Source organism: Orbicella franksi, chromosome 15, assembly GCF_964199315.1.
Source record: "Orbicella franksi chromosome 15, jaOrbFran1.1, whole genome shotgun sequence".
Taxonomy (NCBI): Eukaryota; Metazoa; Cnidaria; class Anthozoa; order Scleractinia; family Merulinidae; genus Orbicella; species Orbicella franksi.
In genome coordinates, this window is record NC_138159.1 from 6902201 (window position 1) to 6924959 (window position 22759).

The 22759-nt window shown below is 38.3% G+C and overlaps 1 long non-coding RNA gene across 1 annotated transcript in view; it reads right to left on the reverse strand.

The window, feature by feature from the left end:
- Nucleotides 1–10437, reverse strand: part of LOC145469839 (uncharacterized) — a 49180-nt gene extending 38743 nt beyond the window's left edge. Inside the window, exons 1-2 of the long non-coding RNA XR_014042383.1 lie at nucleotides 9682–10437; nucleotides 8946–9026 (exon numbers count right to left, since the gene is read on the reverse strand). This is a non-coding gene — a long non-coding RNA (uncharacterized LOC145469839). The remainder of the gene's footprint in view (nucleotides 1–8945; nucleotides 9027–9681) is intronic.
- Nucleotides 10438–22759: the final 12322 nt, after the last annotated feature.

Genomic DNA, 22759 nt, shown 5'->3' on the forward strand with positions numbered 1-22759 from the left:
AGCAGAGAACTGTCGTCGTAAATAATGAGGTGCTCTTGCATGGAAAATAACTCTAGGTAAGGGAATGAAATAAATGACAACAGACACAAGTCCTAAGACGTTGGCCAACTCTGTTTGCTTTTGAAGAAGGAAAAGATATAACGTTAATTTACATCGTAATGCATTATCCGCGAATTGGAAGCCATCAGACTTTTGGAAGCCATCGGACTTTGGTATTCAACAGTCAATTTTCACCGTGAAAATTACCGCGATGTAGCGCCCACGAGCCGGCTTGTGAAACTATCAGAAACATGCAAATTGATCGTAAGTCAGTCAAGCGAAACTGGCAGTGACTTAAAATTTCTTGACCCAAGGATCACCCAAGGATCAGGATTGCATTCCAAACATCAATAAGCAGCTTTTTTTTTTTCGTTAGTATTGGATATATGACGTTGGCGAATTAACCGGTAGGACGTTGGCGAAACGACTTAGGACGTTGGCGAATCGACCTAAGACGTTGGCGAACGAGACGTTGGCGAAACGACTCGTTGGCGAAACGACCGGATACCAATCATTTCTATTTCAGAATCATTTCTATTTCGTTACTGCTTAGAACTCTGAGAGCAATTTGCAATATTTCAAGCGACGACGGGGAAGATTTTTTTGCGGACGAGCTGCTTGTATATTAGGAATGGAAAGCTAGATACGAAGAGGAGGAGCAGGCAAACGAAAAGCAGTAAAGAAAACTCAAGGAATGCTTTGGATGGTAATTTCGTCACCTAAACACAAGATTCCCACCCGTTTACATTTGTCCTTAGTGAGAATGTAGTTTGTCAAGGTATGGTTGTTCTATTAAATCTAGTTTGTGTTTTACTGTCTGGAATGCTTCATGTTTATAAGAACGACGTAAGTGTTGCAGTTTTCGAGACTTGATGACCTCCACAACACTGGCTTCGATTGATTAAAAATCGTAAAATTGTTTGGACCTGTATTTTTGAAGCTGCGGGAAGCAAGGCGGGAGGGAACATTTCATACAATTACCGATTTCACATTATCGCACGTTTTAAGTCGTAACTCCAAATAACCAATGTAAATTTTTCTCAAAGTTTGCAGTGAAATTCGTCGGATAAGCGAAAAGGATGTGTTCCCTAAGCGGTCCGCAAATAATGTTACGAGGTCATATTTTCGACACTATTGCAGAATGTTTGTCGCACTGCTGATTTCCAAACCTTCGAAAAACTCTGTGAGTCTAACAGTTTTGTTATCATGTAATTCTAAAGGATTAATCTTCGACTTTTATCTAAATCACTTTATTGGTCGTATTATAAACGCTTCTTGATAGATCACACAACTTTGCGGGCTATGTTATAAATACTGTGAGATTGGAAGATATAGGTGCTCGCTAGTATTTCTACAAAATGCTGGTTGACTTTAAGCAGAAAATTTTTAAAATAGCGTTTGAAAGTCTGCGGAACAAATTCCAGTGAGAGTTCTTCAATGGTTCTCACGGACTCAGGTCGCTTGTTTCGGTTCGACAAAATCAACCCTCGTTTACGTCTTTATTGTACCATTGACCGATCATCGCCAGTAAATTGTACAGTATATCTTTCTTTAAATCTGGGATATTGCTGCAACAGCCGATAGCACTTCTGGAAGGCGTTTCTGCGCACTTTTCGAATGTATTGCACCATCCTGAAGGAAATGTGAAGACGTGAGATATTCAACCTTCCTGGGTAGACGTCACAACAGCCGCTGGACCCATTCTCCTCAAACTCGGTCGCGAAACAAAATGGCGGTTTTTTTGGAGCTATTTTCAAGATTTCGAGGATTTAACCGAATCCAATTTTTTTTTTTCGCAGAAGTATTTCAAATAACAAGTAGATTCGTTTTAGCGAAAAAAAATTGGGGTTAGGTGCACCTTAACAACACATTAAGGCGGCAGACCGTAGTTTATGAATGTTACTTGCGTTTTACTGCCATAAATAGAAACTTTGATAATGTAATGAAGCTGGAAAGAGCAAGTCTTAGTAACTTAATTAACCAAGTTTGTTGCACTAAACGCATGAAGTTTAAGAATTATCGGTAATAGTTCAAAGCCCTAGCAAATAGTCACAACCCATTGCACCAGCAGACCGTAGATGGTTATTTTTTTTAAATTAAGTTTCGTTACTGAATGCAGTCTGACGTAAATAAAATGTTTGATCTCGAAAAGAAAGATAGTAATGAAAATGGCAAGAGCAAATCTTAGTAACTGAGCAAAGTGTGTTGAATCTTAAAGTTTACGATACGAAAAGTAACTTCAACTACCTTGGTCAAAATAAAGATTGCCACAATTTTTGATGCCGGGGGTTAATTAAGGTCCCAAATGCTGAATATTCAAAGATGTTGAACAAGAAATAAAAGTAATTAAAATTCATGCGAAACAATGTTGCCAAGCAAGCATAAAATTGGGAGCTTTCCCTCGATGGTAAACTTATGTCTAGTACTAATAAATAACTTTTGCTGACATTTTTGTATTATTCCAAGTAGTTGTGATGTGTTTCGTGATGTTGTGTAACTGTCTTATAAACAAACTAAAGACTAGATAATTATTATAGAATACCTTTTCTTGTGCTCATACAAACCCAACCATCTTGTCATACTCAAGTTATTTTCTGCCCTTTCACTCACAAAATTGAAAAATATCTTCCCTTTATACATTACCTTTATTCATTTATTTGAAAGTTATTTCGGAAAAATTAGATGTTAGTTTTCCTTCACAGTAAGAGGGTTGAATTAAAACAAAAGTTGCCACTTACAGACGTTAATGTTCGAAGGACATAGTTGATTGGCTTTCAGTGCTACTTTGTTCCTCTCTGTGTCGTCTAAACGATCAAAATCTGCAACCTTAGAAAAATGAAAAGTAGGCATGAATATAGCTGCCTAAAAGTTCCACTATGTTGGAATTTTGTTATCCTTAGCACGGCTTAAAGTCCATTAACCCCCAGTTTTTTTTTTTTTTTTGCTAATATAAATTTCCTTTTTCTCATGATCACCACTGCGAAAAAATTATAGTTGTAGCTATTTTCGTTAATTTGGTATGAATTTTCAAAGTTTGTAAAATTGCCCTTTTCCATGTTCACGACCGAGTAATAGGGGAGAATGGGACGAGCTGGCTTCTGACGTCATTTCGCAATAACAATATTTTGTTTCTGATAAGAATATATGCGAACATGCGATAGTGTGTGTCAAATTCGTAGCAGAATGCAAGGAAGATGGGTTGTTGGAGGCTGTAGCAATAGAGGATGCGTAGGATAGAGTATTCCTCTTCATTCAATACCTCTATCTCGATGAAACTCAACCGGACCAGAAACGAGAAAAAGACCAAAGAAGTGGGCTGATCTGTGCGACCCTAAAGCCGGGGAGCTATTGAGGATTTCTTCGATCTCGGGTTCGCCGCTACTGTAAAAACCTAGAGATTTTCATGGCCTGTACATTCTTCTCTATCTCTGGTGGAAAGCTTAGCATTGTCAAGGTACTGCATGAGACACGAATTTGGGATAAGCTGGAAGCCATCTGACTATTCCGAGCGCAAACGATCCTCAGAGTCGCAGACGAAACTATAGATCGTTTTCATGTGACGTCATCATTTTCTAAGGGAGGAGGATAAGAGGGAGTAAATTTATATCTGTTTACAATGTTACAGCTTAGTAGTGTGCTTCGTTTGAAAACCAGCGTATTTTGAATTTCAGAGTTTTTGGCGGTGCGTGACAAAAAGCAACAATCGCATTTGTCGAAAAACATATACCTATCTAATTTTTAGCTTTTTCAGAAGTTAGATCATTACAAAAAGTGCTTATGCAAATGTTTGGTTGCTCAATACAGATAAACAGTCGCCTTGATAGCCAATGTAAGTTCCAAATGTTTACACAATTTCCCCGCCGCCATATTGGTGCACCACAGGGGTACACCAACATGGCATTTCCATACTGGGCTCTGTAAATTTCTGCGAAACATTTCGACAAATATCTGCAGGCTGGGAAAACGCACAAACCTAAAACTTGGAGAAGTGTCTTCTCTATCTACTTTCTATAAGATCACAATTTCTTGACTTTATCCACTGAATGGTAATCAGTAATGTGAACTCGTTAGCTTTACTAAAAATGTCAATGAACAGAGAGCTTCAGCTCCGAAAGCTCTGGATGGAAAGCTTGTCAAAGCTACGCAAAATGGTTAGAACTTGATCATAAAATTGATTGATCAGCCGAGCACAATAAATAATTATGTTAAACTGAGTTTCATTACCAGTGCAGGTTGCGGATTGAAAGATGTGCAATCTCCCCCGAGATAATGGATTGATTGTTTTCGTGTCGTGGGGCGACGATCAAGGCCAAAATAAATATCTAAGGAAAGCCAGTGAGACTTGAGAGCGCGAAAGCAAAGTAGTAGGACTAAAATGTCTCGGAACAACAGATGTGCAAAATACCTGGAACAGAATCTTTTGTAACAACTGTTTAATTGGTTTTGCTGATTTGCTCTCCCCTTGTTTTTAAAACTATCAAAGTCTGCAAAAACAAATCCAATTAACGTTGACATTAATACAATCTTCCTTAAAATCACACTTTGGAGAAATAGATGCATTCTTAGACTTCTGAAGTATTTAAAACAAACAGTAGAGGAACGACCAATTATTCAGACATGCATTCTTGAAAAATGCATAGTTGCTGCCAAATTGTTAAGCAAATGACAAAGTTACTGTCTTCTGACGTTTCGGATTAAAACAGTACCGAGTAGTAATACGGAGTGAGCATGGCGGTCGGACGTCTGATTTCACGTGGCATAGTATTCGCTTGCTTCCTTCTCTTAATCGTATTGTGACGGTGGAAAACAGAAGATGATAGCGCTGGTGATGTAGGATTTGGTCACAAGAACAAGACAGAGACAGCGACAGAGACAAAAGTGGCTAATTTGTTGACAATTTTGGATCCTAAAACGACTCGCCGGACGCTTCGAATGTTTAAAAGGAAATTTTTCCAGCGAAGGCTCTTTTACTACAACAGCACGAAAGCTTCGTTTAATCCTGACTGCTGGATACTACTCTCAGGAGGTTGTCCAAATCCTGGACCAAAACAGAACCAGACTAAAGTAAGAGCAAAATGTTGCTTATAATGTGAACGGGTCATCGGCCAGAACACGAAACAGATCCTGGAGTGTTCAGAATGTTTACAACAGGCTCATTGGAAATGTGCAGGATTGACCAAACAAATGTACGCTCAAGCAGAAAGCTGGAACTGCTGGAGTTGCTGCTCTCCATTTAATTTCTCGGATTCCTTCTTTGAACAAGCTAACATCGACGAAATTGATTTCAATTTCATTCACATTTATACAAATCTTGAGGCGACAATCGAAGGAAATTATGCAGATCGATCCACACGACCCAAGGAGATTGAAGCTCGAGGGACAACAAATGTACAAGGAACAATGCTGTGTCATTTGAACATCAACAGCGTACAAAATAAATTTGAAGAATTGACTCACATGATTAAAGCCCTGAAAGCGCAGACTTTACCCATAAGTGAAACAAAGATCGACTCCACTTATCTAAACGATCAACTTAGCCTGCCTGGTTATTCATTATATCGTAATGACAGGAAAAAAGGCGACGGTAGTATTTCGGCTCTCATCTCCACCGTAGTCCCACGTAGGAGATTAAAAGCTGATCGTCACTACCAGTGTATAGAGCCAATCGTGTTGGACGTGAAAATTGGGAAGATAAACATGATAATAATTGGTCTTTACCGACCGCTTAGACTATTAGTGGAAAAAAATTACCAGCAATTGCTAGAGGAAGAAATGAACCACATTTGTACTTGGGGGTAACTTCAAAGAGACTCAGTGACTGTCATTTGTGACCTTAACCTAGACAGGCTAAGGCCTCAGAGAAAAGAAGGCAAATTACTCCTGGATTTCGAAATGGTGCAGGGCTTTGAATGCCTCATAAAGCACCCAACTAGATTGGATAGAAACGGAACAACAACAACAACAGCTTATCGATGTACTGCTGACCAATCAACCAGACCTGTTCATCAGAGGAGGAATTTTTGACCCTGCCCTAAGTGAACATATGCTCATCAATGGTATAATGAAAGAAAAAGCGAGGAAACACCCACGCAAAATCATCCATTTCAGGCGCTACAAAAACTTTGATCCGGTGAAATATGAAAATCTACTAATGAAGGCACCTGCGCACGTCGGAAACCTGTTTGATGATGTTGAGGACAAGGTGTATTATTGGAACACACTCATGTAAGACATTGTAAACGCATGTTTCCCCCAGAAAAAGAAGCAAGTACGGAATAAAGACACACCCTACCTGACAACCGCATGGAAGAATGCCATCCGAGCAAAGAGAAAAGCTTTTAAGAAATATCTAAATGAAAGGACACAGCAAAACTGGGAAGAGAAGGTGAAATGTCGCGATGAGGCAGTCAGGCAAAGAAGAATTGCTGCACGGCAATACTGGAATAAAAAGACTTCTGACCTTAAAGAAAACCCAAAACATTTTTTCCATACTTCTAAACCGTTTCTTGGATCTAGGAAAGGGGTCATGAGGACTGATATTAACTTAAAAGTTGACGGCAAGATCATTAGCGACCAAGAAACTGTTGCGGAAATATTAGCGGATCACTTTGCAACGATAACAAGCGATATCGGAGATGTCAACATAAGAAACTCCTCGGAGAGTGACTTGTGTCTTGCGAATACAAACGGCGAATAGTTCAGAACCGATGATCAAGTCCAATCCAGCAAACCAAATACAAGTCATAAATGTTCTGGAGTCACCTAATAGCAGAAAAGCATCTGGGAATGACAATCTGCCAGCCAGAGTACTGAAGCATGGAGCGGAGAAACTCGCTATACCACTGGCGAATCTGTACAATTCATGTATTACAAATCGTCAATGGCCAACCAACTGGAAAAGGGGGAAATAGACAACCGTCTTCAAGAAAGAGGATCTACAAGATAGTGGGGACTATGGACCAATAACTGTCCTTCCAGTGGTTAGTAAGGTATTTCAGCAGCTACTTAGCGACCAGATTTCAAAGCAATTTGACAGCCGTTTGGATCCTCGAATCAGGGCATACCGTACACGTCATAGTTGTGAAAGAACACTGATAAGTCTTATTGAAGCATGGAAATCAGCACGTGATAACCAACAAACTGTTAAAATCTTGCTCTACTGACTTGAGTAAGGCTTTTCACTCGCTCCATCCTTCCTTAATGATCAGCAAATTAAAATCGTATGGATTTCATGACGAACTGCGTGATCTACTTCGATCCTGCATGTTTGATCGACTGAGCCGAGTGAAACTGGGAGCTTTTAGAAGTGAATGGAAGAGGAGTGATAGGGGTTGTCCACAAGGATCGGCCCTAGGCCCATTGTTATGGAACATCTTTCAGAACGATCTGACATATGTAATTACTTCGCATCTCTCTATATACGCGGATGACCATCAAATGTATGAAACAGCGGGGGACCCGAAAATGGCTAACACCAATCTTATTAGGAATGCCATCGCTCGCCTTACAACTTAAGGGTGGCGGAGTTCGCTATTCCCAGATTTAGGACCAAGAAATATGGTAAACATTCGCTCACCTATCTGGGACCAAAGTTGTGGAATAAGCTACCAAGCGAAATTAGAACCCTCCCATCACTATTTAGTTTTAAACATCGCATCCGTAAATTTGATTTAAGTGTAATGGTAGAAGATGACAATTGTTCCAACTGCATCCTTTGTAATTCTTAATTCTTTTAATAATTTATCTCATTAGCTGATTGTTATTAGAAAATAGTTTGTTGGTTTTTAACTATATTATATGGTTAATTATATTGTTGGGCTTTTTTAATAGTTCATTAGAAAATAGTTAGTAGGTCGTTAATTATATGTAGTGTCCCCAATTAATAGAGGGTTTTTTTCCCCATCGGCTAGATGTTAAGACACATTAATAAAGTTTATGTACGTTCTTCCTTTTTGTTCTTCGCGAAACACCTGTGAATAGATCTGAAAGCTTCAACGTCTTATCAAAGAAAAGTGAAAGTGCTTATGAATCAATATTGAACTTAAGACTCGCTCTTCATACTTCAGTCAACTTTTGACAGTTAATTCCTGTATAGTGACCTGAACTCTGTTGCCGTTACAACTATCCGATGATAGTTTCAGCAATAAATCAACGTCCCAGTGACAAGAGATTGTTCACAACACATTAAGGCGGAAACGTATCTACTGAAGATTATTAATGTTAATTGACTTTCTCTCCCAGAAATAGAAACTTTGATTTTAAAAAAAGAAAGCCTGAGAATGTAATGAAGCTGGGAAGAGCAAGTCTTAACAACTTAAATGCCAAGTTTGCGTTAAACAAATGCAGTCTACGATAAAAAAAAATATGAAGGGCTTTGAATTATGATGAATTATCTTGATAGATTGAATGTTTGAATGCCGGGGGTTAATTAATATGCCAAATAAATATTCAAAGAAGGCCAGCGGTGAAGTTAAAACCAAAAAAACAGAGAAGTATTAAAACTGATTCGTTTGAAACAATGTTGCCAGGCAAGCATAAAATCAGGGACTTTCCCTTGTTGGAAGACTTTATGTCTAGTGCCAGTAAAAAAACACAACGAAATTTGTGTGTGTTATTTCAAGTAGCTGTGATCTATATTGTGATGTTGTGTAAATTTCTCGTAAACAAACAGACGATTAATTCAGTTTTAGAATTTCGTTTTCTTGTGCTTATAAAAACATGAACCATTAATCACGCGATGCTCATTTAATACCCTTTCCCTCGCAAGTTTTGAATGTAACTTTCCTATCTAACTGATATTACATTTATTACATTTGTTTGAAAGTTATCTCGGAAATATTAGATGTTAGTTTTCCTTGACAGTAAGAGGGATTAAAAAGAATACAAAATTTACTACTTACTTCAACAGACGTTAATTTTCGCAGAAACCAGTTGATTGGTTTTCAGTGCTAGTTTGTTCCTCTCTGTGTTCTCCAAACGATCAAAATCTGCAATTGTAGGAATAAATGAAAAGAGGCGATGAATATAGCTATCTAAACGTATCACTTTGTTCGAGTTTTTATCTCTAGCATGCCTTAAGTCTTCCAAGCAAGCATCAGACGAAGGAAATTCCATTCGTGTTCAGGTATTGAAATGCAAAGTTAAGGTTGCAAATAAATAAATGATTAAGTTGTTTCCTTTAAAAGTTTCTACTCAAATTGCATTTTCCTTCTTTCCGGATTCGAAGACTTCAGTACCAGTTTTAACAATGTTTCCCATGTAGTTCAGTGACCACATTGGCTTTACTAAAAATGCCAATAAATAGAAAGATTCGGAACCGAAAGCTCTTGATGGAGAGCTTGCCGAAACTACGCAAAAATAACTTGAGCTTGATCACAAAACATTGAACAGCCGGCAATCAATTATTTTGTTAAAGTGAGTTTCATTACCTGTGCAGGCTGAAAAACGAGAAAGTTTAATCTTTAAACAAAATGATTATAAGACGTGCAATCTCTCCTGACCTGATGGATTGAGTGTTTTCATGCCAAAAGGCGACGATCAAGGCCAATATAAATATCTTAGGAAAGCCAGTGAGACTTGAGAGCGCGAAAGCAAAGTAGTACTAGGATTAAAATGCCTCTGAACAACAAATGTGCAAAATACCTGGAACAAACTCTGATGTCGTAACTGTTTAATTGGTTTTGCTGAATTGTTCTCCCGTTGTTTCTTAAAACTATCAAAGTCTGCAATAACAAATCCAATGAGCATTGACGTTAATACGACCTTCTTAAATCACACTTAGACTTCTAAAGTGCTTAAAACAAAGCTAAGTGCAACCGAGCGACCATTTATTCAGACATGCATTCTTGAAAAATGCAAAGTTGTTGCCAAACTGTTAAGCAAATGACAGAGTTTCTACCTTCTGATGTTTCGGCTCAAATCATAACGAAGTAATCGCTACTTTTTCCTTCCCTCTTCTTTACCAAACACCTGTGAATAAACCTGAAGGCTTCAACGTCAGATCAAAGGGAAGTGAAAGTACTACACTTAAGAGTGACTCTTCATACTTCTAAGTTAACTTTTGACAGTTAATTCCTGTGTAGTAACGTAACCTCTGAGAAAATGAAATATGGCCATGAATATAGCTATCCAGATATAGCAATCTCCCCCGAGATGATTGATTGATTGTTTTCGTGCCGTGGGACGACGATCAAGGCCAAAATAGTTATCTTAGGAAAGCCAGTGAGACTTGAGAGCGCGAAAGCAAAGTACTAGGATTAAAATACCTCTGAACAGCAAATGTGCAATACAGCACCGAGTAGTAATACTTTTTCTTCTTTACCAAACACCTGCGAATAGATGTGAAAGCTTCAACGTCACATCAAACGAAAGTGAAAGTGCTTATGAAACAATATTAAACTTAAGAGTGACTCGCTCTTCATACTTCAGTTAACTTTTGACAGTTAATTCCTGTATACCTCTGTTGCCGTCGTAAGAATTTATCTGATGACAGTTTTAGCAATAAATCAACGTCCTAATTACAAGAGATTGTTCACAACACATTAAGACGGCAGACTGAAGATTATGAAAGTTAACTGAGTTTCACTGCCACAAATAGAAACTTTGATTTTAAAAAAGAAAGCCCGAAAATGTAATGAAGCTGGCAAGAGCAAGTCAGCTTAGTAACTTAACTAACCAAGTTTGTTGCGTTAAACACATGCAGTTGACGATAAAAATGAGAAATGAGATGAATTATCTTAGTCACAATATGGATTTAATGTTTAAATGCCGGGGGGGGGGGGGGCAATAAATATCCCAAACAAACAAATATTCAAAGAACGCCAGGGAAGTTAAAACGAAACAACAGAGTAGTATTACAACTGTAAAACTGGTTCGTTTGAAACAATGTTGCCAGGCAAGCATAAAATCAGGGACTTTCCCTTGTTGAAGACTTAATGTCTAGTGCCAGTAAAATAACACTTAGTGAAATTTGTGTGTTATTTTTAGTAGTAGCTGTGATTTTTAAAAGTAGCTGTTATCTATTTTGTGATGTTGTGTAAATGTCTCAAAAACGAACTGAGGTCTAATTGTTTTAGAATTTCGTTGTTTTGTGCTCATAAAAACCATCAATCCCTTGATACTCAAGATTTTAATACCCTTTAACTCACAAGCTTTAAATATAACTTTCCTATCTGAAAAAATAGATGTTAGTTTTCCCTGACAGTAAGAGGGTTAAAGAGAATACAAAATTTACCACTTACTTTGAACAAACGTTAATTTCCGCAGAAACCAGTTGATTGGTTTTCAGTGTTAGTTTGTTCCTCCCTGTGTTCTCCAAACGATGAAAGTCTGCAATGGTAAGAATAAATGAAAAGTGGCGATGAATATAGCTATCTAAACGTATCACTTTGTTGGTGTTTTTTATCCCTAACATGCGTTAAGTCTTCCAACCAAACATCAGACGAAGGGAATTCCTTTCGTGTCTGTCGGGTATTGAAATGCAAAGTTAAGGTTGCAAATAAATTAATAGATTAGGTTGTTTTCTTTAAAAGTTTCTACTCAAACTGGTCGGTGGATACAAAGTCCAGGCCTCTTCGACTGCCGTGAAGGTCGAGAGGAACACTCTCGCTCTTCCTCGGCTTGTCTTTGGCTTGTTTTTTCGAAGTGTTAACATTAGTAAACGCCACATCCTGATCAAAACAGCTGATGCGATCGCGCCACGTGCTTTCGCGGATGCAGACGGATCCAGAACAGAGCGTCAATGGTTGACAAAATGAAATTCAATAAGCCTGCAATGATTTCATTCATGGAGGATACCACATCATCCAAGATGACAGATCAAATTGATGATTTTATCGAAGTCTTATCGCGAAAGAAAGCAGTAAATCTTTCTCTGTTTTCTAAACATTTTAAAGGGATGAGAAGTGGTCACAATGCAGGGAACCCATAAGAAAATTTAAGAAAGGTTTTTTTTTGCTCTGGTAGAGTCAAACTAACTTCGTCCGGACGAGTTTTTCTATTGTCTCGGACGACAAGACGACTGCAAATATGAATCCCTATTGTATAATGTATAAACAAGGAAGATAGTAAGTTACTGGTACTTCTTTTTGCACTGTACGGGCATTGAAAGGGTAAAGCCAAAATATAGCTTGTTTTAAGTTACATTTTTCCCTCTTTTTTTTTTTTTTTTTCCACACAGTTAGACCTCTGATTTTTGACCACTCTCCTCCTCTTCTTACTCTGGCAGGAGATCAACCTCGTTCCCAGGGTCTCTCATCTTCCCGCCCTCCCAGAGCGAGAGAGAGAGCCTGGGAACGAGGTTGGCAGAGAACAGTGTTGCCTTGTACATCAACTTGAAGAACTTTTTTCGTGGATAAAATGACTGTCTCTTTGGAGAGGATACTAAATAATGTAATTTGGGAAAATCGGTATTGACATAAATCAATATTTTGCCGACACGGAACAGAGAACTCATGCGAGCCTAGTACGCGAAGGCTCATGGTTAGTGCGTTTGTCAAAAGAGAGGTTGAGAAACTTGTGACATTCTACGGTCAGCCTTGCCACTAGCACTTTCGCATAAGGTTTATTTTTATTGTGTAAATAAAGTAAATCTAACGGCTCCGCCCCGAGGTTATATACCATTTTGACCGAAAAAGGTACCTAGCTCTTTCGTATAACTTTCATTGAAAAAAGGTAGCCCCTTCACATACCTACTTACGAACACTGTATTATAACTGCTGTAACTGGTCTTCTTGTCATATTTTCATGTAGTTCTTTTATAGAATGATACACAGCCATAAGGAGTGTATGTGCGAAATATTTTATTAAGGACCCTCTAAAATACCTAAATGACAGACTTCCCCACCCTTCAATATACCTCAACTCGTGAAATTCTTACCCTTCTATATCCCTGAAGCCCGAAAAGGGTAACCCTTTAGGGCGGAGCCTCCCCGCAGATTATAGGGAGTCCTCCCCGGGCATGAAAACACGCAGTTTTATTTCTACGGTCAGGCCTACCACGTCACAAAACGGAGCTTTTCGAAAACGCTCTTCAACCTGGAGGAATTTGAAAACGCCGGTTTTGCGTTTCAGTTCCCACGAAAAACATTTTGAAAACGGAGCTCTTCGAAATCGCCGATGGCACGATAATCACGTGCTTTGGGGGTTTGGGAAGTAGTAGCGGGGGATGGATGTTTTTCTGCATTAACACATTCCTACTACAGCCTTCCTTACTTTTTCCATACTTTTACCACATATGCAAACTAAATGTAGATAGGAGATTCTCGTCCTATTTCGAATTTCCCAAGCCTGACTTGTCATATCCGAATAACATATAATGAACTACGGTGAAACCTCGACAGGGGCGTAGCTTGGGGTGGGGGGGGGGGGTGGTCCTGGGGTGCCCTTAACCCCTCCTTTTGTAAGCCTTTTTTTAGCAAACAAGCTACAACTGGTGGCGAAAACGACATAGTGTGCCCACCCCCCCCCCCCCCTTTGAAAAATCCTGGCTACGCCCCTGCCTTGACATAACGAAGAGCCAAGGGACCGGCAAAATATGTTGGCTATAACCAAGTATCGTCGTATCGAGGTTCTTTTCCATATATTTTACTATTACTAGGGCGAGGAATGTCGCTCGTTATACCGATGACTTCGTTATAATGAGGTTCGTTAAATCCAGGTTCCACTGTATATTGCAGCGTTTAAGAAGACAACGACTTCATTTCTTTTTATATTTATGGACCTAATGCATAGGTTTGTCATTTCTTTACTGGAGCATTCTCGTAAAGCTCACTCACTTGGTCTTCCATTTGCTAAACAAGAGTGAACGCAAGTGCTAGAAAACAATCAAAAAACCCCGAAATATCCTGTTGGTTCGTTTTCAGCAACGTTTCAGAAGCGAACAGTTACCCGAAAATAAGCTCGTATATCCTTTATTGTCGTGATTGTTCAACAAACAGTCCAGATATCCGTATGGTCAGGAAGTCCTTGTAACGTTGTAAGTTTTTCACATTTGGAAGTGCGCTCAAGAAGACTTTATCAACCCGGTCGATTTTGGAGAGCAATGAAAATTGCGCATTAGTGACGATGTGTTGAGTCAGTACAACAACTGTCCTGATGCGAATATCTTCTCATTTTACGTAACTCGGCTAAGTATCAAGCAATATCGAAGGATAATTAACTACTTGCTTTACAGCAAACCTCATAGAAATATACAGCGATAACTTCTAGAGGCAAATATTCTCCCGTCCGGCCCTCCCACAAAGCTCATAATATTTGTCATTTACCGTTAGAATTCGATTTAGCGCCTTCTTTCCTATAAGCGCGTGGTTTTGTTAATAAGTGCCGCTATTCCAATAAGGAGCAGCCCCCCCCCCCCCCTGTACGCAAGCCTAACTATTCCTAATTACATCGTCATCAGAGTAGATTGAGATCATCCGTCCATGGTTTTTCTTCATTCTGACCAACTCACATCAGACTTTTGTTAAAGGAAAATTGTCTCGACTGTTATTTCCATGCAACAGCACAATTCCTTCAAATAAGAGATCTCTTTCGTTGTACACACGAGTATTAGATGTCAGAAATAAGCACTGCATTCTCCTTAATAAACGGCCTGTCTCCCTTCCTTCAGCTCCCAAAATAAAATAGCACTCCTAGCGCCAAATAAAATCATTGTAAAGTTATTTGGCGCCAAGGAAACTACGCGTCCGCACCAGACTCGCACCCAGCCGCTATTTACGGGTCAGATTGGATTGTTTTAAAGCGAAAGCGGTCAGGGGCCCGTTTCTCGAAAGCCCCAGAAACTTTTCGGGCCCGTAAAGCCATAGTCAAATCTCGAACGTTACGATTACAGAGCTGTTTTATTCACATACTCTTAATATGAATAGAAGTTCCCTTCATACAAGAAGTTTCAGGCGTATACACTTCTCCGTTTTTAGATACAGATGAACTAAAAATGGCTCTACGGGCCCGAAAAGTTTCAGGGCCTTTCGAGAAACGGGCCCCTGGACCGAGTGGAGCGCGCGGGGAGTTATCCCATGACAATCTAGCATCCAATCTTCTCTTCCCCAAAACACGTAAATAGCGACTGGGTACGAGTCTTTATCCGTACCAACCGCATTCTGTCAAGCGTTCTCTTTTAGAAGTCTTTTCGCACGTGGTTAAAAGTTCGATCACAAACTTCTTAAAATGTTTCTTGTGAAGTAGTCTCTTCGCTGTTTGCTAAGCTACTCAAAGAATATAGCAATTCTTCAAGCTACGTTATTAGATAACCTTAAGACATCCGTAACCTTAAAATGTAAAATTGCTGTTGAGTTTTCCCGTGTCTATCAACGAGTCATTTGAGATACAAGGGAACACTAGAGAAAACAAAGGAATACAAGGGAATGCAAGAGAATACAGAGGAATACAGGGGAATACAAGAGAATACAAGGGAAACAGGAAAAGACAAGGGAATACAGGGGAATACAGGGGAATACAAGAGAATATAAGGTAATACAAGAAAATACAATGGACTACAGGAGAATACAAGGGAATACAGGGGAATACAAGAGAATACAAGAGGTTCTTTTCAAAATTTCCGACGACCACCCCCATCATTTTTATATGGGAGACCCCCCTGGAATTCTGATTATCATTAAGGGGTTTTGTAAAAACTGCCTTCTTGAAAATGTTTAGCTAGGGAGTGCCTACAGATTCAGAGATTACACTCCAGAGTACTCAATCCACGGGATCATCAAAAATTCTAAAGGGGAGACGTGCCTCAAAGGACAAACCATATATTTAACAGAAAGTACACATGTACATGTACTGGCGGAGGGTCAGACAAATGAAAATACCTTTATGAGGGAGTAGGGGTATGTTTGCAGTATTAACATATGAAAATAAGTCTTTTTCATATATACTAGTTAAAAGTACACAGACCTGTTTGATCAATCTCATACACTGTAAGACCCAGCAAGCTTGTTGTTAAAGGCGGTTATTTCTCACTTGGGTCAGTTTATGCACTAGGATGAATGAATTATTTTGGATGATATGTTCAAACTGCTAGGAATTACAAACCCTTTCAACTGATTCCTGGTACAGTCAGGCTTTGAGTACTGACAATTTATGCTATTATTATATAGCTAGCTGCGCGAGCGGGCAAGATGAGTCAAATCCTGCGTTGTGATTGGCGAGCAAGATAGCTCCATCTTGCCCGCTCGGGACTACCCGCCGTGTCCCGCAAGAAAAATTTCCCCGAAAGCCATATAATAAATCGTTTATTGACCAAGCTTGTTCGGTCAAGATGGCTGGATATTGGCCTCGTTCTTTTTTTGGAGTTTATGGACCTTGACTCCGTCTCGGTCCATAAACTCGCAAAAAAAGAACTTGGCCGATATCCATCTTGACCTCACACTTGGTCAATAACCCACTGCAGCTCCTCGAAAACAAATGCATGCAGACACAACATGCTCTCTACACAAAGTAGATAGAACTCACTGAGGGGAGATCTTGTAACTGTTGTAAAAATGGCGGCAAGACTGCACGACCTAAAAACTTTCACCATAAGTTTTTTCTATTTGATCGGTCGACTTGTGTTGCTCTCTTAACACAAGCAGGTCATACTCCTGAAGGATGCCAACTCTTAATTGAAATGCTGAAACTGGATGGAGCATTTGCTCCAGTTTCGACGCAAAGGTTAGTTTTGTTTACATATATGAGAATTAGATCGAAAAAGAGTTTACTCTCTGAGTGGTATTGGTAGCCAAAGCTGTTCTGTTGAAAAGATTACCCGCAGTTGCAGTTTTGATTTATCTAATTGAGTGATCATTGCACGTTACCTAAAAGTGTAAAATCAACTAAGAGATCAGCACAGTGCGTCACCTGATCGACTGAAAGATGAGTAACGGACTGTAGTAACGGGTAATAATTTCACTCAGTGGACAGGAGCGCAATTTCAAGGAGTAATTTGTCGAGTGATTTTAAATTATCTATGTCAACTCTCTCAGATTATCCGGGAGTCTTTCGTACCGGTCACCAGATCTCCTGGATGAGGATAGTCTTTCAAAAAGGCTATTCTCAATATGGACATACTTGTCTTTATTTTTGGCCAATTTTTGGCAGTGCCGGGGGATATTTAACATTTTTTTTGTCTACGTTTATATTTGTCCGAGCTGCCCTCACTGATCACGTTTAATTCAGAACTTTGTGAGACTGCATTTTGGATTTGATTCTTGTTTCTTATTCAGAATTTCCACTGTTGTGCTATTATTTATTTATTTTTAAATGCAGCTCGAAGTGCATGAATTTTATTGGCTTTAAATGTAAAATGAAATAGATGTATGGACTGCTTATATGGTGGGGTTTAATACTTGGATCAAATATAGTAACTATCAAGGTTATAGTTACCCAACCAGCAGCCATCCACTTGGCAGTATTCTTATGCACTGTATAGAAATATATATCAAATATATATATTGTTCAAGTGTCCGTCGATAGTTGACCAAGTGTTCACCTTTCTCTGCAGATGCAAGGCATTCATTTCTACATTTGATATATCTTATTAGATGTTTTGATATGTAGTATCGCCGTATATTTTATTTACAAGTTGTGCCATATGTTGACGAGCCTGTAGGGCGAGTCAAAATACAAGCAAGGAGTAAAAATATACAGCGATACTACATATTAAAACATCTAATAAGAGATTTATTATCTAACTGCTGTAGTCAATAAGTTTATCAGTGAAAGAGGGAGAGTGTGACAGTTTGGCATGTGCACGCCGACCTGTCAGGCAAACAGGTTTTCTACTGTACAAATAAGTGTACAATATGGCTGTATATTTGTACTGTTATTTGGACGGTCTTCGCTGCAGTTGGATAATAATCTGTTTTATTTTACACCATTAGGCCACTAAAACTATACCCGAACTGTGGAAATCTACCTTTAGAGTTACATGCACATACAGTTCTGTTTTGTATGTAAAGGAGACAGTTTGACAAATTGTGACAATGTTTTCATTAATTTTGTTCATGTAGGGGTACTGTCTACTGCAGACCATTCCCCTGCGAAATAAATTCCCAGTAGTCTGGGAATTCCTAGGAATTCCAAGTTATTCCAAGACATGCAAATTATGCTTTATCCAAGACCTTAGAATTTCTGGGAATATTTGGGAATAGTGGAAGTATGACTGGGAATTATTGGGAATTCCTAGGAATTCCAAGTTATTCCAAGTTATTCCAAGCCATGCAAATTATGCTTAATCCAAGACCTTAGAATTTCTGGGAATATTTGGGAATAGTGAAAAGTATGACTGGGAATTATTGGGAATTCCTAGGAACTCCTATTATTTCCCAGACTGTTTTAAAAAATGTGTTTGGAATATCTAGGAATTTTTGGGAACAGCTAAAACACATGAAATATTGTTGGAAATTTCTATAAATTTCCCAAAATGTCAAAATTAAAGATGAACTCAGTGCCTGAATCAGTTTCTGTGAATTAGTAAAAATCAACACGATCATTTCTCTGGAGTTCCATACCTTTTTATTGTTGTCAAGCTCCAAGATAGTTATTTCCAAACAAATGTACATTAATTCCAGTTTAAGTCTGACAACTCAACATAAAACTATAGCACTGATAACATTGCTTTTTAGATCCAACATGATTTGTTAGTGTATATGTGCCCGTATGGACCCTTAAATCAAACACCCAGAGTTTAACTGCTAGAAAAATGGATGCTCTTAGACTTGATAAATAGATTAAGCAAAAAATTCTGTCAGCATAAATGAATATACATTATTTACAATTCAATAAAACCAAAAGTATATATATACATGAATATATTTAATATAATTGTAGATTCACACACATACCCATCACAGCCCACTGTTGAACAATTTTTGACTTGATCCTTTATGACTTTAGGAAAAAGAAGAAGACATCTCTCACAGATGTCATAAATGAAAAGCTCACAGTTTCCACACACTTGCTGTACATTTGTAAAACTGTACTGTGACATTCTCTGGACAAATTACTGGTAGTTTCATTAAACCAAGGATATCTTTAGCAGCCTCTCATTGTCATACAATGTCTTGAAATTAAGGCCAGAATAGCCATACAGGCATATTCTTTGGCAGAAAAATTGATGTTTTTTTCTTGGGAACCATTAGTTTCACTTTCTCTCAGGGGAGTCCAGTGAATGGCCATCAGTATCAGAATTCTCAATTTCTTCAGAGGAGTCAGAACTGAAACTTCAACATCATTACCTGAATCACTGTCTGTGGACAAATCTGAGTTGTAGTGTATTACATCAATTGGTATTTCTGTAGTCTTTTCAGGTATAGGCAACTCGGTTTCATCAAATGCTTCTGTGAAGCTTCAATTCTTGCATAAAGGTTCACTCCATAATCCATCAAAGTCATCCACAACATTTTTGCCAACAGCCATCTCACTCAGGTGAGCTGAAAACTCTGAGGTCTTCTGTTCATGGTGCTGGAAATGATCTCCAGGAAAAAGGGATGCAAGAGAGGGAGATGACATCAACTGGCCTGTGAAGACTGCTTTAAGCAATTTACGTGGTCGAATCTTGTAGATTTTGGTATGGGTATAGTGGGATCATCAAGATGTTTCTTGTATTTCCTTGTCCTCACGGTCACTTTAATTCATGACACAACAAAATCAAAAGAATCAAAATGATTATGAGTCAGTGGGAAACAAATAAATAACTGACATAAATAAATGACAATGTAAATAAAAAAACCTACATCTTGATGTATTGAAAAGACTATTAAGATCTCATATCATGTTAATCCTTATAAATAATTCAAAGGAAAAATGACAAGCATTGCAAATTTATACTTGCTGCATTGTGCTGACTGGGTGTTGAAACACGTCGGCTCTCAAAATAGATTTGGTGGACTAATACAACAAGCTTAAGCTTATTTCGCAGAATTTATCTCGGTTCCTCAGGTCGATCTGAAACCTTTTAGGTGAATTTCAGCCTTTGGGGTTTTTAAGGAGCACACAATACATTGCTTAGTTTGATTTATTTACAATGATAGCTCATCATAACAGAAAATCCCTATAAAATTGGATTCCTTACCTTTGCAGTAAACTTGATTTAAGTGCCTCACGATCCTTGGTTATCTTGACAACCATCGAGAACAGCTCAACCAGTTAAAGTACGTTCCATTTTCCTCCTTGATTTCTTCGTAAAAAGTTTGTGTAGTTATTTCCTTTTGAAGCAAGACCCATCTTTCAGAAGACCACCAACACAGCGTGGAAAGGGAAACAGACTTGCCATCGAAAGCGACTGGTCCGGCAACCTCGTTGCCAGTCTCTCTCTCCTTCTTCTCTAGTTTCCATTCTCTCCTCAAGTGATCAACTGAACCAATCACAGCACGCGAATTTTCACGTGACTATCCTGGTGACTGAACGTGACAAAGATCGCGTTATTCATTCTCTTTTGGCGCCCATCTTTGAATTCAGCGTTAACGGTTGATCGCTCGTGCATTTTAGTAGATTTCACTTCCAAAATTATATCAAAATGGTTTTTGCTGCGGTCCTGTGATCAGAAGAAAACAGCGTGAGTGTCATTAACGAGAAACAAGTTATTTTTGGCGAAGATTTGGACCTAGAAGAAAGTCTTCCTGTGGATGTTTCAACGGGGAAAAATTCAAAGGGCAGATTAGCCGTATACAGAATTATTTGGTGAGTAATCGAATTCAAGTAACCTTATATTATACAACGTAAATTCTTGTATTTAGACAAAAGCTTTTGAATGAACTTTATCATCACGAATCATACACGAGTGTGTCACTCAGTCATGGCATGAAATAAATTCTGGCTAAAGCAAAGTTGAAACAATTTAGGTTGCCCAGAGTGCGTGCCTGAACAATTTGATTTGCGAGGAACAAGTCGTTTCCCTCGCCTCACTTGTTCAAACGAAATAAATATAGCAGTTCTCTCTGATCCCTGAGTCATAGTTCTTGACAAAAACTCCAACGAGGCAGCCACACTGTGCATGAGTTTGATGTCCCCTGTGTGTTTCAGCCTGACTGTATGGCAATCCGTGTTGATCTTCAATGTTTGTCCATCTGTATATTCTTTTGTGTTTACTCTATTATTTACAGTTCCTTTAATGTTTTAAGTGTCTTATTTAATATTTCCTCCAATTCGAGAGTTGTTGATACACTTACAGAAGAAGGAAAACCTTGATTTAATCTCCTGTAGGCTCAAGATTTATGTAACATATTTATCAATAGTATACAAGCACCTTCACAATTATCAAGTCTTCTCTTTTAACATTTCAACCAGCTTACAGTCAGGTCTTAATTAGCTGCATGTATTAAACTGTGAGCACATAAATATTTGGATCTCAGTCTTACAGTACCTCATATATATCGCAATGTAATGTATTTTTTAAATTTTGTTTTAGGTGTCATACAACAAAGATGAACATGAAGAGGCCAGCTGTTGACACCCTAATTAGAGGGCAACAAAAGAAGCTGTGGAATCAACAGAAATAACTGAACAGCAGCTAAGTTTGCCCAAACTCAGCCTTTTTTTAATTTTAAGGATTGTTTCAGTTTTGTTCTTATCATTGATTCCTTACATTCATGAAAATACAGATTTGTTCCACATAATAACAATAATTTAAGCTAAAATCTTGTGTATGGAAAATTGTTGGATTTGTAAACCAAAAAAGTAAGTAAATTATCTGAAAAAGTTCTCTTTTTATCAAGCATGTAAAAGTTTGACCTTTATATCTGTTTTCAGTTTTACTTTTGACTCTTGATGTAATGAGAAAGAAACAGGATAATTATTCTTATATTTAAATTCATGAAAGCCAATGTAATAAACCATTGATTTAAAACCTGTTTGATGTGATATCAGTGACTTTATTTGCTATTTTAATGCTGGGTATTAATCATCAAAATTTTGTCTGACCTACAAATGATACAAAATTCCCAGTTTTTCTCAGATTTTCCAAAAAATTCCAACCTATTCTCAAAAAATCCTACAAATTCCAAGTTATTCTCAGAAATTCCCAGGAATTTTTGAGAATTTTAAGGAATTTTCAAGGTGAGTATACTTCAGTTGGAATTCCTAGGAATTCCTAGGAATTCCAAGTCAGCTCCATGTAAACTTGGAATTCCTAGGAATTCTTAAAGTTATCTCACAAGGGAAGTGTTTCCCCTCCCACAAGGTTTGTTTCTGCTCAACTTTCGGTTGGACTTAAAATCCTATACAAACACCTTGGAGACATGAAGAACTTAGCTCCTCATAAAAAACATGGTGAGATAAAAATAGTCATAATCAATACTGCTTTCCTAATAATACGACATGTAATTACTGTAAAATTTTACTCTAGTATACAGTAGCATACTTTTTATGACAGTCCCTTTCATGTTCGCTGAATAAGAAATGGAGAAATGCAACCTTGTTGAAGCAAGTTGGAAATGTAACAGGATTGGAAAACGGAGGGAGGGGAAATGAAAAGTAGGATAGTGTGTACTTTGTGTAGAAGCAAGTGAGAAAGAGAGACAACATGTTGCAGCTCCCAACAGCCAAAGGATTCTTATGCAAATTGTGTGGTTCCATAAAATATCCGTACTCCCCCCACAGAAGGGATTGGAATTTCCTGGGGGGTGGGGGGTTCTATGAGACCAAAAAATTTAAAGAAATGTATGAAGCTTAACTGGAATTTCCAGAGGGGTGAGGAGGTGTTAGAAAAAGTCCCTTCCGTGGGGGAGGTATGGATATT